Source organism: Urocitellus parryii, chromosome 6, assembly GCF_045843805.1.
Source record: "Urocitellus parryii isolate mUroPar1 chromosome 6, mUroPar1.hap1, whole genome shotgun sequence".
In the NCBI taxonomy this organism is placed as follows: domain Eukaryota; kingdom Metazoa; phylum Chordata; class Mammalia; order Rodentia; family Sciuridae; genus Urocitellus; species Urocitellus parryii.
The window spans coordinates 22,936,014-22,953,085 of NC_135536.1; the positions used below are offsets into that span (position 1 = coordinate 22,936,014).

General features: G+C 36.4%; 1 protein-coding gene across 3 annotated transcripts in view; it reads right to left on the bottom strand.

Moving 5' to 3' along the window:
* The window catches only part of Tshr (thyroid stimulating hormone receptor), a 131,396-nt gene that overhangs the window by 70,280 nt on the left and 44,044 nt on the right, over positions 1-17,072 (bottom strand). The gene's annotated exons all lie outside the window — the stretch shown is intronic.

Consider the following 17,072-nt stretch of genomic DNA (forward strand, 5'->3'; position numbering starts at 1 on the left):
TAGTACCATTATAATCTTAGGGAACCACTGCTGTATAGGCCATTTATCACTGATTCAAATGTCTTTAGGTGATGCATGGCTAGTGTAAACTGAGATAGGTTGTAAATGTAAAATACACACTGGATTTTAAAAAAATTTTTTAGTCATAGATGGGCACAATCCCTTTTTTTCTATTTATTTTTATGTGGTGCTGAGGGTTGAACCCAGTGCCTCACAAGTGCTAGGCAAGTGCTCTACCAGGGTCTAGCCTTCTCTGAGATAAAATGAACAAAGATATTTGTCCCAGATTTGGATGATCACAACCCCAGCCCCACACTGGATTTTAAGATAATTTATGGTTTTCTTATTAAGTCATAAGAAAACGGTAAATTATCTTATTAATATTTTATTTTGATTATGTGTTAAAATTATAATTTTATAGTTAAATAAAATATAATAAATTTCACCTGTTTATTTTGTTCAATGTGACAACTAGAAAAACTTAATCACAAATGTGGCTGTTCCTGGACAGTGCTGGAATAAAGACTATGCTTAATCTTTACATTCTATGTCTTTTTTATTATTATTATGAAAAAAAAATTTAGGAAGTTGTTTGAACATGAGATACATACATAGAAATGGAAGAGAATGAAGCAATTGCAAATTGTGTGTGTGTGTACTGGAGAGTGAAAACAGAGGCATTTTACCACTGAGCCACATCCCCAGACCTTATTTTCTGTTTTAAGGCAGTTTCTTACTAAGTTTCTTGGGTCCTCTCTAAGTTGCTGAGGCTAATCTTGAATTTGTGATCCTCCTGCCTCAGCCTCCTGAGTCGCTGGGATTACAGGTGTGTACCACCACGCCTGGCTCCAATTGCAAATTTATAAAAATAATGTCTACTTTTAAAATCTGAAATACGTACCCTAATAGTGTTTTATTGCAGAAAAGTATAAGTAAATAAGAAACAAGGTGGTAGAAATTGCCCTTAAAATATAGTTAGTTCTTCAAATTAAAGCTAATAGTTTTCCTAAAAACTAAATCAGAAATTCCTACACCACACACTGGATATTTTTTTTACCATGAGTCAAATTAAGATTCAATTAAAAATCAGTTTTTCAGTAAACTTCCTCATCAAAATGTTAATGAAGCTAACTCCATAAAGCCTATGCCTATGGTGTCTCCTGTGTGTAGTTTCTTCTGAGGTGTGACTGCAGGTTCACAAACTGGATAGGGATTCAAGACCTAAAGTAAGGTGCTGTGCAGAAGGAATCCACACTCTGCATGTCACTTTCCATCTCCCCTGTCTCCGAGTGACAGAGTGACCAGGTTTGTAAGATCAAGGCTTGTGTAGAGAATACCTGGATCCTCAACTCTGTGGAAGGAAACCCTAGAGATTTCCTCATTGTTTTATTCATGGAGGCAACTGGTCAGAGCTTCCTGGTTCCCAGGATACTTTAGCTTTCATGAACAGGTCTCAAGATTTATAATGCTACAATTTTATATGAAAAAGGCATTGTGGCTGACACAAGGTGCCATTTCACACAGGAACTTGAACTCCACAGAGTTTGGCTTTCTGAAACCAATCCCCCACAAATACTGAGGAATGACTGTATTTTAAAATGTGAAGTTTACTTTTCTGTGTGTTGTACCTCATTAATTCTGATATACCCCCTCCCAAAATTAGGTGATATAAATGAGTCTTCAACAAATATTAAGATGCTGGAATTGGAATAATCTGGCATTTATTACCTGCTCGCTACTAGCCCAATGTATCCAAGTTCTTGCAAGCAACAGAAGTGAGTTTGAATTTAACAGAAAGGAACTTCACTGAAAGGACATTTGATAGCTTAGAAAATGTATAGAAAGGGCACAGAGGCTGGGGCTATAGCTCATTGGTAGACTGCTTGCCTTGCATGCACAAGTTCACCTAAGTTCCATCCTCAGCGCCAGAAAAAAAAAAAAAAAGGGCACAGAAGCAGACTTGGAAAACAGACAAGAAGGGAGGACAGGGAGCACATAGGACCCAGAATAATGCTGCAGGGAGAGTCCAGAGAGGACCTTGATGCCTCTACTTCTGAATTATAGGTGCTGCCACTTGTCCCACTGTGACCCAGGGCACTAAAAACTAGGTACCAATGCCACATTGCTGCCTCTTCTGCCCCTGTACACTTCATACGGGGGCTGATACAGTCTACTGCCTCCAGAATATAGTCTCTTCGGACCTTGATTCTTTACTGTCACAGCTTTATAGTCAAAGTTCAGGGTGGAAGTGTCTGGTTGGCCACACCCAGGTCGTACACTTTATCCAAACTGCAGGGGAGGCCAGGAAAGGGTATATCTGGTGTTTTCTCTTTCTGTAGTGTCTCCCACTGAGATTCACAAAATATAGAAGCAATTCACATTTTGGTCAGGAAATAAAGTCTATTATATCTATATATCCATGAAAACATGAACAGAGTTTTAACATCTAATTTCTGTTGCTCTTATCTTGCTAGCGAATGGGTTAGCAATCTGTAATTTTTCTATGATTGTATGATGCCATCCATGAGTATGTCACAGTCTAGCTTCATATGTGATCTCTCATCATTCGGCTGATTTTCATTTAAAAAATAGTTTGAGTCTGCAAACATGACCAATAATGCAAGCTTTGAATATGTCAAATTATCAATAAATGCTACCAAATTAATCCATGAAAAAGAAGGAAAAGGCAGCAAAACATGGCATGCACCCCTGAAAAACCTTCACTCTTAAAACGGGAAAAAGTCATGACCCCAAAGGCACATTTATTTATTTGCTCCATGTACTATAATCAGGACACACTTCCTACTGATAATGGTTTTTGATTAAAACAGCAAGATAACAATAAAACCATACAAACAAGATAACAATAAAACCATATTTCCTCCTGACAATCTTCTTCATTCAAAAATAATTAAAATGAAATCCCATGATTTCCATTTTGAATACAACAGTCTAAAAGAATCAGATGTCCAGACCCATCTCTATCTGGAAGGTCCATTCAGAGTCATTAAAACTTCCTTAGTATAGCTCCTTCCTCAGTGACGCCGTTGGATTTAGAAAATCTGGCTTCACAAAATGATAAACCATTGGTAAAGCAATAATTAATGTTATCTTTCCCTTTATGATTTTTAAATGGGGCTTATTTTGTCTTACTTTATTGAGAGAGAAAAAAATTATATCAAAATATTTGATATCATAATTCAAGTAGAATTTACTTTCAATAAAACCCAGAGCAAAAATTTCAGAATTTTAAAAAAGAAAACAGATTTTGATATGATAAACTTAAGTTCAATCCTTGAGGTAAAATGGTGGACTGAACCCAAAACCTTTTTTTCCTTGAAAATAAATGAAGGATCAGTTTTCTGTGGTCTGTTTAGGCAAGAAACAAGGAAAAAGTAATGCACATGGTCTCCTGTGTTTAGGCATCAGAACTCGAAGCTGGCAGCTGGAAAGTCCCTGTGAAAGTGAAAAGTGCCCCTCAAGGGCTCTTCAAGGTTCATGTTAGAATGTCAGTGGCCTTATTTTTTACCAAGATTGTATGAGTCACCCTCCAATGCCCTTTGTGCGGCAATAAATATACTCCAATTGTAAGTACTAAGTTTCCAGATCCTATCAACACCAACAGTCTTCGTACTGAACCCAATGTTAAACACAGCTGCCCTGTACTCTCTTCGAAGTGCAGCATTAAGTAATTACACAGTATAAAGTTATCTGGAGGCAGTTCTAGTGAATTATTTTTATAGAGCCAACACTTGGAAATTCCAGACAACGTTGGGCAGTCTCAACAAACTATGCAACAGACAACAGGCAAGGATTTGGAGTCCCTGAGTATATTTTGTATTAAAAAAAAAAAAAAAAAGTTCTTTCACCCTTTTCTTTAGAAAAATATCAAATGTTTTGATCAACCCAAAAGTCACCAGGTTGCCCAGTTTAAAAACAACTTTCCAGTCTAAGAATGGCCCACACTTTATCATTTGGTACAGAATTTTTTTTTTTTTGTTTCTATAAAGTAAGCTTAAAGAGAATATTTTGGGGTTTTCTTCATCAATACATTTAAAATCCTTCCCAGTGGCTTGGGAGGCTGAGGCAGGAGAATTGCAAGTCCAAAGCCAGCCTCAGCAACTTAGTGAACCCTAAACAACTCAGGTAGACCCCGTCTCAAGATAAAAAAAAAAAAAAAAAAACAAAGGTCTGGGTATGTAGTTCAGTGGTTAAGTGTTCCTGGGTTCAATCCTTGGTCCCAAGAAAAAAGAAAGGAAAAAGAAAAAAGCAAAATATTTTAAAACCTATAATCAAGTCACATACTAATGATCATGATGGAAATAAAAATAATAATAGCTAATGTTCATTGAATACTTTTATGTTCCATTCCAGGTTCTACACTAATACTTTTTTGTAATTTTTTTTTAATATTTATTTTTCAGTTTTCGGTGGACTCAACATCTTTATTTTATTTTTCATGTGGTGCTGAGAATCAAACCCAGCTCCCTGCGCACGCCAGGTTAGCGCGTTACCGCTTGAGCCACATCCCCAGCCCCTCTACACTAATACTTTGATGTGTATTTTTCTCATTTGAAATTCACAGTTATACTATGAAGTAGGTACCATAATGTTCTTTATGTTATGCAATTGAAAATTGCAGAGGTTAAGAGATTTGTCCAAGGATCTTGCTCAAGAAATATAAAACCACACACAGAAGTCTGAACCACTTTGTTATATGCCTCTTCAAAAATATTTCATATTAAGCAATATTCATGACACATTCATGGCTACTGTCAGAAGGCTATAAATAGATTACGGAAAGTGTGAATATAGAATGGTAGTAATACAAATCAGAATAGTTTTCTATTTCTGTCTCTTCTCTTCCCTTTCTATCTTCACTATTATTCCATATGATCTGCCATCCAGTAGAAATGCTAATATATGTAATCCTCAAAAGTAAGTCACAGAGTTTTATAACATTGAGTTTTAAAAAAAAACATGAAGGGGGGGAAATGGATATTCATATTAAACAAACAAACAAAAAACTTCCCCAAGGAATCTCGTAGCTAAAATAAGGAATGCCATCTCAAAGAAATAAAAATAAATTTTAACTGGGAAAACTGAGTGGGTTAACTCTTCAGAAATCGGGTTTTTAATTTATTTAAAAGTTATAGGATGATTCACATTCTATTTCTTCTTGTGTGAGTTCAGGTAAATTTTATTTTCAGGAATTTGTCCATTTTGTATACATTTTCAAATTTATGGAAAGTAAAGTTTTCTATATCTTTTATTATAGTCAAAAAGGCTTTAATCTCTGTGTTAATGTGTTAATGTACCTCTGTTAATGTATCTCATTTTTTATTCTTTTTTGGTAGAACAGTCATACACAGTGGATTTTCAACTTTATTGATTTTTTCAAATATTAAAAAAAAACTTTGGGGTTTCAAAAAACTCTATGGAAAATTTTAAAATTATCTGATAATTTATTATCAGAGTCTCCTGGGCATCTATTCTGTTTCTCTTGATTTTTTAAAAATATCATCTTCTCATTTTTCTGGTTACTTTCTGTCATATACAAAACATTTTATATGAAAAATGTTGAAATCATTAGAAGCCTATGATTATCTTCCCCAGAGAGAATTTAAATTTGCTTTTGTCTTTGCAAACACAGGTTTGTTTAACTGATAAAGGAAATCTGACTGAGCCTTGTGATATCCAGGTAGGCCCAAGCCTACCTTCAACTCCTACCTTTATTTTCATGAAATGTTAATTTGAAATGGATTTCTCAGGCTGGCAACCAAAGGAGTCCTAATGTAAATTCTCTAATCTATAGCGTTGCAGTTGACATCACCATATTAAATGGTAAGGACTTGTGCAGAATTGTATAAGATAAAGGAAACTGACAGCCCATGTGATAATTAATTTATTTATGTGAGTGTCCTTCAGTCTCTTCTTTTCCTCTTCAGGAAGTGATTACTTTTTGTGGTTTCTAGTCTGTTGCTTTTTATTAAGTCACGGTCACAGTTTACACACACACACACACACACACACACCTACCTCTATCTCTGTCACCACCACCACCACCACCACCATGGCACATACACATCTCTTTTGTTCCCTTACTTCCCCAAAATCAACTCTAGTAGCTATGTGAGGTGTTTTTCTTCATTTTTTGTTTTTTGTTTTGTTTTTATGGTGTAGTAATGAAATCTGGGGCCTTGCACATACATGTACTCTGCCACTGAGCTACATCCCTAACCTGTATCTATGGCTCTTGTCTATCTTTCCCACATACTTGTTTCAAGTAATAGAAACCCCCTTCCTTTTGAATCTGTTCACTCCTCTCACCTCCCACTACCCTCTGCAAAGGCACGTTCTTCTCATTGGGATCATTAGCAGTGAGGGCAAAGAAAGCCTAGAGGTGCAAGGGTCCATCTTTGCCACCATATTGGAAAGGCTGCCTGAGGATGAAACCTCTGCAGAAGTTGAAGATGTTGAGGGTCGGGGGAGGGTAGGTAGAATGAGAATGTCTAGGTCACACAACTTTTTTCAGCTTCAAAATGAGGGATTGGCCCACAGAAAGATTGATAGCCACTATATACTGAAATTTTACTGTGTGCTAGGCATTTGGCTAAGTATTTTCCATGCATTGATTTTATTTATCCTTCATGACAACTCTTGAGATGTATGTTTTCATCCTTCCATATGTGAGAAAACAGAACCACAAGAGGAATGCTATGTAAGCTAGTAAGGAGGAGTTTTGTCTACCCTTTCAAGTGTGGCTTTTATCAGTATTTGACTTAATGTGGAGATCTCAAAAGAATTTGTTAAATAAAAAGATTTATTTTTTATTGCTTTATGTTAAGTCATTGTCACAGTTTACACACACACACACACACACCTCTTTGATCTCAAAGTCCAGGCCCTTAATCACTGTTGATAAATTCAAACATTTAATGACTTGACCACCTACTTAAACTTACTGAATGCATGTCCAGTGTTTCCAGGTCTAATAGTCAATATATCTAGGAAATTTAAAGAGCTTAAAAATAGAGATAATTAGGTATGTTCATCCAATTCAATATTTATCATACAATAAAATAAAAGTATTTATATGCCCATCTGTCTGTCTATTCTGAGTTGGTCTTGAGTTGTTTTATGACATGACTATTAGAAATTTCCTTAATTTTTAATCAAAAATCTTAAGGCACTGTTAGAGTAAGTCACATGGAACACATATGAAAACAGATGCTATTTGACCACTTTTGATACCCAAAATGGAAATTCCATATATTTCAACTGGTTATTGGCAAGGCACATGTGTATACTGTATGTGTATGCATATCTTTCAAATAAGGAAGTTGTTTTGACCCTAGAATTTCAAAACCTACATAGTTAAAATGATTAGTTAAGTGCATTCAGCTGAATTACTATACATGCTTCCTCTGAAACACAATGACTACTTATTTTAAATCATATTCACACTCTTAAGTCATTTTAGCTGACACAAAGTTGACAAGAAGAAAAATAGCTCTGTTAGGCAAACAGTTTCATTTCAGAGTTACTTCATAAATGGCTTTAACAGGAAACATTCCCCTGAATACTAAGATTTTCACTGTATTGCTAGATATTTTAGGCATACTCTTAGCAAAATTCTAGGTTTGGTTTAGGGTTTTGAATTATAGATGACTTTGCTTCTGTGACTCAGTATAACTCATTTGGTTCATACATGGACTGAGCTCAATTATATCACAATATGTTCTAAACCCATGGTATTTTTTCTATCTGTGCAACACAGCCCTAAACTAGTTTTCCAATTTCTCCAGTTTTATTCATCCCAATAGATATCTCTCTGAGTTGTTCAAGCCAGAAACTTGGAAGGTATCTCTGGTACAATAATAATAATGCCTTTGAATGCATAAAATAAAATGCACAGGAAGTATATAAAGGAAACAAAATATTCTAGAACACAGTTACCAAAATATTAAAACAAACTAATGATTAGAAGCATGACTCTGATTTAAAGAAAAACATTTTTAAAAAGCCAATTCTGTAGACACTTTGAGAGTTTGGTTTTATAATAAGAATTGTTTAAATAATTAGACCTTTAAATTCCTGAAAAATGAAATAAATATGTAATATTTTACCTTATTTTGCTCAATTAAAATGTTCAGAAGATCAAAGTGGTAAAGATAATGTAAAATATAACATTTTAATACTGATGTACACTGTTATACTTAATGTTTGGGGGAGTAACTGCCTCTAATATCAATGCAAGAAAACACATTTTGTTGCTAATGTAACCACTTTTTGTAATGACAGCCAATAAAGGGTTGCTTGTAATTTTAGAAAAGAGGTATAAGAATTTCTTTGTTAACATATTAAGAAACAATATCTAGGGAGTGATGTAGTAAACCTTATTTTGAGAATCTACAACAATAATGAAATAGAAAAATATCTGCAATTCCTATTGGCAACAAAGTCACAAATAACTCAAAACACAATTGTGCTTTGCTGCCTACATTCAAAATTAAAAGAAGTGCTACATTTCAGTTAGAAGCCTGTGGAAATAAAGATGTAAATTCTTTTCCCCACCCAAGGTTCATAGACCTGTTATGAAACCCTAAACAACCATTTAAAGGGATCACCTTGGATGTACCAAAGGAAAAAGCATAAGGCAGGTGCCTTTGAATACCAGGAGGGCAAAAAGAAAGGAGATGGTCAAACAAGGGACAAGTTTAAAGTTTGGTCCCTAAAGTAAAATCTTGAGCTCACCATCCATTAGTGCTTTGGAGAAAAAGATGTTCCAATAGAGGGCTCCATCCTTAGCTCTGGGGTTCCCAGCTTCAGTAAGCCACCTCTGTGGACATTTGTCACGGCCTAGACAGCAGATATTTTAGAGATATAGACTGGAGATTAGAAGACTCTGTTCCAGAGTATTCAGTTCTGGGAAGGTGGTGGCCTCCTTTACATATTCTCAAGATGTGAAGATAGGGCAAGGGGCCATGAGGAGCAGGAGAGAGTCTCAGAGTTCAATTTATTTTAAAGATAAAAAAGGATCTCTCAAATGCCTAGGGCTTTTTTTTTTTCTGTATCTTTTTAATGTTTCACATTCTCTATATACACACTTGACTCTTCCATTTTTTCTTAATCTCTAAACCCAACCAATCAGCCATCTTGTTGACTGTTCTACATATACTGAAGTTTCTCCATCGCTGTGGTCCAGGCTACTGTGTCCCTCTGCCAAACCAGTGTGCATGCCACCTTGCTCTCACTCTCACCACCCTCCAAAACATGTTTCACCCTCAAACTAGATGGCACTAGCTACGCATCCCACCAAACCACAAAACACCTTAGGATAAAGTTCCGAGTACTAACCTGCCCTCAAAAGCCCCCACTGACCAAGCCATGGCGTACTTCTTCCAGCCCCAGCCTGCTGGACTTCTCCTGTGACTCTCCAGACCCCAGCTGTTCTTCTGCATTTACCATACTTCCCCACACAGCCCAGGCTTTTGCATACACCATTGCATAAGGAACTAGCATCTGTCCTCTTCTTCCCCCAGAAGTGAGTGGCACCCCCAGAGGTCTACAGGGCTCTCCCCACATAGCTCTTTATTGCAGCTCTGTCCTCTGCCTTTTCTCTTTCCTATCCTCTGAGATATTTGATATTTTGTGTGACCTTTTGGCTTAGATTACATCTATTGCTATGTGTTCCAATTACAATTAGTACTTCCTTTTCTTGTGCTCAACACTTAACAGTGTGTTCTAGTGTTCCCATCAGAACCATAATCTCCATAAGAATGAACATCATGTTGTTGTTAGGATGGTCTTCTAGCACCAGTACAACATTGGCACATGGTAGCCACACAATGAGATATTCTTTCATTTGACAATATTTATTCAATATCTCTGTGTGCCTGCCTAAGTGTAATACACACACACACACACACACACACACACACACATATGCAATGAATTAATGTTTGTTATTGATTTTTGGAATTAGTGATTGCCTTGCATTAAACTAATCATCTACATTTTCTTTCCTGTTCAATCTTGTTTATATCTTGGCACAATTGGAGGCCCCTTCTTTATGCATGGGTCATATCATTGATTTTCTGAAAGGGGCCACTCTCATGTGATATGACTTATGAGGATGTATGTCCACTTTTGGGTTCAGAAAATGTCCTTTTGTTATTATTTGTTTAAGGATATTCATATACATTTAATTTCTCTGTCCCTCTAATAACATCTAGTTTCTCTGTCATAAAATATGTCTCATTATGTCTCTGGAGTCCTGGTCTTCATCTTCATAAATATAATTCGCTACTAACTTGATTTGCAAAAGAAATCTAATCTAGATCTTGCTCAATCTCTGAGTTGGTTGGATTCCAAAACTAAATGTTTTCTAAAATTTCAAGTGCATTTTCCCATGGGGTGGTCAAATTCTCAGGACAGTCCCCAAAGTCTATTTTATCTATTCATGCAGGGAAAGGAAAACAAGCTTGAGTTTTGAGTTGAGACCATGGCCATTATACAAGGAAGTACATTTTTTTCCCCCAAGACCTGAGACCAGGTCTCAGACCATTTATTTCTAGGTAAAAATTTGAAAGCAATATTTCTCGTTCTCGCTCCTTCTTCATCCCCAAGCACCTTTTCACATCTCCGTGTGAACTTCCCACCAACTTCTTGATGCTCAGTGACCTTAGCTCTCACCTATTCAGTCTGTGCCTACACTCAGAATAAATTTAGCCCTAAAAAAAATCCTTGTTTAAAAACTTCCCATTGAGCTTGGGTTGTGGCTCAGTGGTAGAGCACTCACCTTGCACGTACAAGATCCTGGATTCAATCCTCAGCACAACATAAAAGTAGATAAGTGAAATAAAAGTATTGTGTCCAACTACAACTTAAAAAAAATTTCCCCTGTCATTCCTTCCTCATTCTACTCTCCCATCTGTGGAAAACCAAAGGTGGAAGTTATTCACACTATTAGATCACTAACTAAAGTTTTCAGTTATACCAAATGAAATCCTAAGCAAGGTTAAGTGAAACTATTTATTGAGATTAAAAAATATATTTTGGAACAGCAAGACATTAAGTCATTAATTTAAGGAACATTTGTTGAATAGCTTTCACAATCTAAGCTCTGTGTTAGATACAGAAGATAAATGACAGTAGGGTTGGAGTATTACTCAGTGGTAGAACACTTGGTTGACATGTACAAGGCCCTGGATTTAAACCCTAGCACCACAAAATAAAGTAAATGACCCTGATAAATGTATGAGCTAATGCAAAGATAAGTAAGCATATATTAAGTACTACTATATGATAAGTACTACTTTAAATAATTGTACAATGTGAAATTTTGGGTGCTTGAGTATCCTGAAGGAAGTGACACTAACTGAAATGTAAATGGCTGTTATGGTTTAGATGTGAGGTGTCCCCCACAAGCTCACGTGTGAGGTTCAGAGGAGAAATGATTGGATTGTAAGTGTCTTAACCCAATCAGTGATTAATACCTTGATAGGGATTAACTGAGTGGTAATTCAACTGGTAGGGTGTGGCTGGAGGAGGTGGGAATTGGGGGTTTGGGGGTGTGGCTATGGGGTATATATTTCTATCTGGACAGTGGAGTGTCTCTCTGCTTCCTGATCACCATGTGAGCTGCATCCCTCTGCCACTTCTTCCTCCAGGATTTTCAGCCTCACTTTGAGCCCCGATGAATGGGAGCTGGCCTTCTATGGACTAAGACCTCTGAACAGGTGAGCTCTCAAATAAACTTTTCCTTCCCTGAAATTGTTCTGGTCAGATCCTTTAGTCACAGCAGCAAAAAAGCTGACTAAAACAATGGCAAAGGACATTCTAGGCACGCAGAACAGTAAGAGCAAGAGCTTGGGGCCAGGGGAAATTCTGGACCATTTGGGGTAAGACAGTCAGCTCAGCATGGCTAGACTGTAGGTTTCAAAAGTGGACTGGAAAGCCATGAAACTGGCCCTGGGACAAGTCTGTCCCAATAAGTGACACCCTGTCTGCTTACTTGGCATTTCATAATTTCTTCCTTCCTTTACTTCTTCAAAAATTCTACATTTGAAATTTCCCCAAAGTCTCTGAAGGAAATTACCGAAGAATCTTTTGTTTAAATATTTTTTGTTTAAATATTTATTTTTTTAGTTGTAGGTAGACACAATTACCTTTATTTTATTTTTATGGGGTGGAGGATTGAACCCAGTGCCTCATTCTTCCTCTGAGCCACAACCTCAGCCCCTTGCAGAGGAATCTTGACCTGAGGGTGGAGGAGGCCTGGGCAATAGCCATTTTGCAAATTCCTTGCCTTTTCCTACTTATTCTTGATTTATTCTTGGGTGCAGAGGTTCAAACACGAGAGCACCTAAAAATGGTCTAGGCTATTGGTTTGAAATGTATCTTCTCTGGCCTCTCTAGACATGTTCAACTCTCTGGTTTAGAGTATCATCTAGAAACTTAGATTTTTTTTTATACCCCTTGTACTGGGCATTGATTCCACTGAATTACATCCCCAGCCCTTTTTAATTTTTTATTTTGAGAGAGTTTTGCTAAGATGCCCAGGCTGACTTTGAACTGGTGAATCCTCCTGACTCAATCTCCTGAGTTGCTGGGATGAGAGGCATGGGCCACTGCACTAGGCAGGGGACCTAAGATTTTTAACAGACCTACCAGGAAGTTGCATGCAAATTGTCCTGGGGCCACACTCTGAGAAATAACATTCTGGGGTGCCAGGCAGGGTTGACTTCTGCTTAAATTGTAAAGTAGGTGGGGTTTTTCTTTGTGTACTCTTTCCTTCTTAGATACTTCTGCTGCCCTCGAGCTTCCGTTGGATTACTTGGGGCTTTTCTGGAGTCTCTTTGGACAATGTCCTGTTGGCCAGAAACTTTCCCCACCATCCAGATTTACCATCCTCTAAAACTCACAGAATGTTAGCAGACATTAGAATTGGCTGAAATTTTTAAGATGGATAAAAGGGAGACATGCCCCAAATTCCTTCCCTTCTTATCTTACCTTTGTGACCCTAGGTGCCCTTCACACTTCATTGACTACTGAAGCCTATGTGCTGTTTATTTCTGTAATCCTTTGCTGTTCCCTTCTCCTCCGTTATTTAAGTTTGAAAAGGTAATGTTTGCATGCTGGATTTCTAACATATATATAATATTGTAACTATGTTTGCATAAAACAAACCAAAACTTCCCTTCAATAAAGTCAATAAATGGTCCTGGGAAAACTGGATACACACTTACAAAAGAATGAAACTGGAAGCTTGTTTATGCCAAATACAAAATCCAACTCAAAGTGGGTTAAAAACCTATACCTAAGACCTGAAACTGTTACAGTCCTAGAAGAAAATATAAGAGAAAAGATCCTTTACGCTGGTATTAGCAATGATTTTTGGATCTGACCCCAAAAGTACAGGAAACAAGCTTGTATAAAACAAGGGAAAAGACTAACAAAATGAAAAGGTACCTATGAAGTGCAAGATTTTCTAACCATGTTTCCCATAAGAAGATAATATAAAAAATATATAAATAACTCAATATCAAGAAGATAAATACCCTATTGAAAAATGGACCAAGGACAAGAATAGACATTTTTCAAAAGAAGAAGTACAGATGGTCAACAGGTATTTGAAAAAATGCTCAACATCACTGATCATCAGGGAAATGCAAACCAAAACCAGGAGATATCACTTCACCCTTGTCAGGATGGACATTAGCAAAAAGAGAAGAGATAACAAGTGTTGATAAAGTGGACAAAAGAGAACATTTTCACACTGTTGGTGGGAATGTAAATTGGCATAGCTATTCTGGAAAATAGTGCAGCACTTCCTCAAAGTAAATAAAAATAGAACTACCATATGACCTATCAACCCCTCCTGTAGGTGTGTACCCAAAGGAAATGAAATCAGCACCTTGTAGAGACAGCCACACACCCATGTTCATTGCAATTTTATTCATGATAGGCATGATATGGAAGCAATCTGAATATCCATCAGCAGATGAATGGAGAAAGGGATTGTGCTATATATACACAAGGGAATTAAATGCAGTTTTTTAAAAGAATGAAACTGTCGTTTGTGACATGGATGAGCTGGGATGGAATTTTGTTGAGTGAAATAAGAGGAAAAAAATACTGCATGATTTCACTTGTATGTGGAATCTAAAAAGGAAAGAAAGAAAATTGAAGCAGGGAGTGGGAGGGTAGTTACTAGGGGTGGGGGAGTTTGGGGGAGATTTAAATCAAAGGATATAAATTTTCAGCTAGATGGGAGGAATAAATTGAAGAGATCTATTATACAACATAAGACTACAATTAATAACAACAAATTATACATTTGGAAATGGTTAAGAGTAGGTTTTAAGTGTTCTTATTGCAAAAACTGTTAAGTATGTAATTTGTATGCTAATTAATGCAATTTAGCCATCCTGCATTGTACCTATACTTTAAACATAAAGCTGTGCACCATAAATAGATAAAATTTTTGTCACTTAAAAATAAAACTGAATTTTAAATTGTTTTGAGGAGGTGTTATTCACATGCTGGATTTTAAGCACATATCTAGCATTATAACTATGTTTGGATAAAACAAACACAAATTTTTGCCAGTCTTAATAACTATTCACTAGAAATTTAATATGAAGTTTTGACAATAATTCATTTTCTTCCCTCCTTTTGTTCTTCCTTACTGCAAAACAAAATTCTCTACCATTTTCCCCTTCAACTAGCCAACTTCTTTCCCAGCCTTAGGGTTTTCAGAGCTATTTTTCAAGGAAGCTTTCTAGATACAATGCAGAACTTCCTGGCAAGAAAACTCAATGTTTATTTGAAGTTTCCCAGACAAAAGGATTTAGGTTGCTTTCAATGTCCAATTTCTATGATTCAAAAAATTACACATGACTTTGAGTTTATATCAAAACTCTGATTGTTATCCTAATTCTCAGACCCAGACCATTTCTGTATTCCTATCACATAAACAGATTCTAAGAATTCCATCCACAACACTCAAATCACCAGTCCAGGGAACTGAAATGAAAATGAGGATCAGGTGAAGGTTTATTTTTCAGGATGATTCAATCCAAAACAAAGTTAAACTTACGGCATAAATTATGTTCTTCTGGACATTCTTCAGTTTCTAACTATCATTACAGTTAGTCAAAACTATCCGAATGAGAAACTGAGTCTTTGGAAAGAATTTGAAAATGGCTTTTTGCAACTTTGTTCCACTAAAACACCGTGACTAATCGCTGCAAGAACTATGACTCATGCCTCTTCTTTGGTGTGGGCATTCTAGGACAAAGTCAACCTCGGTTTGGTTCCGCCATGCTCCCATCCAATGACTTTGTGGTCATCGGGGTGTTCAAAAAATCTAGTAGCATTGACTGTATGGTGCCCTTGTTCAATCAGACCTTTAGGCTTTTCAGACAAGTGGGGGTGGGGATGCCAGAGATGAGATGGAGAGCAGAAGGAGAACGTGGAGAAGGAGGCTGTGTTTTTCAGGTGTGGTACCTAGCTTTTCACATACATTAGCTCGTTTACCCTCCTTTATTCCAATCTCCCAACACAAATACCCTGAAATTTTGTATTCTGCCACCCTATAGATTATTTTGCATCCCTGGCTGATTTCAGCCACTCTTTGGTTAGACACTGAAACTCAGCCCAATTGGTTTCCTGTGGGGAGACGAGTGCTCCATTAAAAGCAGATTTCTAAGGCTCCAAGGAAACCATCCCTGATGTTATTTTTCACTTCTCTCCGAGACTACAGGCAAATGAAAAACAACTCCTTCTCATAACAGAGCTGAGGGACCCTTGATATAGAACAGATCTCAAATTGAGTTTTGGATTAAAATAACTGAATCAGCAAGATATTTTAGAAGTGTTTGCTTCCTTGCTCAAATGACAGTGGAATTTTTAGAATGAGTAGATCTAAATTAAGGATTAGTAAATGTGTGTTTTCACATATCAGTCTAAGAGTGGAAATCATCTTGTTAGATTAACTCATCAAAATTCTTTCATCAAGGATTAGGGTTATACACGATTTCTAATCAATCCAAGTAAATAGAGATGACACTATGTACCACTCAGCAAAGGTAAATATGTCTCCCTGGGCACAGGTGTGGTCTGGGATGAAGAGGAGCGTTAGATTTCTATTGCCATGAAAAAAGAGGGAGTGTGTTTTTTAATGTAGTAACAATGTTCATCATAATGGCACTGATCTAGTAAATTTTATATGAACATGTATTTATTGGGGAAAAAGCACCTATATGTCCCCACAATCATGTAGACCTGTTCAGATTATTCAGCATGGACTACGTAGGAAAAAAAATCTTAATTCATGTTTTCCAGAGAACTTTTTAATGTCTTGAAGCACAGAAGTAAAGTAAACTTCTTCCCAGAAATTACTACATGTGACCAAAAATTGTGATTGCTATCCTTTTAGACCATAAATACTATGTAATGATTTTTTAAAAATTTGATAAACAACTACGAAATCTGGTTCCTTGGGGAAAAAAAAAACTAATAAAAATAGACAAACATCTAGCAAAATTGATCACAAAAAAAGGAAAACACATAATACATAATTACATTAGGAAAGAAGAAGTTAAAACTATTGTACAGATTTTTAAAATAACAGTATTACGAGTAGCTTATTTTCATGTTTTAAAAATTAAAAAGTTGATAACTGAAAAATAAATGACTGAAATAAAAATAGAAAAAACTTGAACGAATAGCGATTAAATAAATTCTCTTTCTCTGCCCCACCGCCATCCCAGTCACGCTATTTAACAATTTTTTTTTATTAAATGATTTATTCTAATTTGTTATACACGATAGCATAATGCAATTCATTTCATATTATATATATAAAGCACCATTTTTCAAGTCACTGATTGTACACAAAATATTTTCACACCATTTGTGTCTTCAGACATGTAATTGGGGTAATGATGTCTAACTCATCCCACCATCATTCCTAATCCTTTGCCCTCTCCTTTCCCTTCCCTCCCCCCTGCCCTATCTAGAGTTCATCTATTCCTCCCATGCTCCCCCCACCATCGCCATTA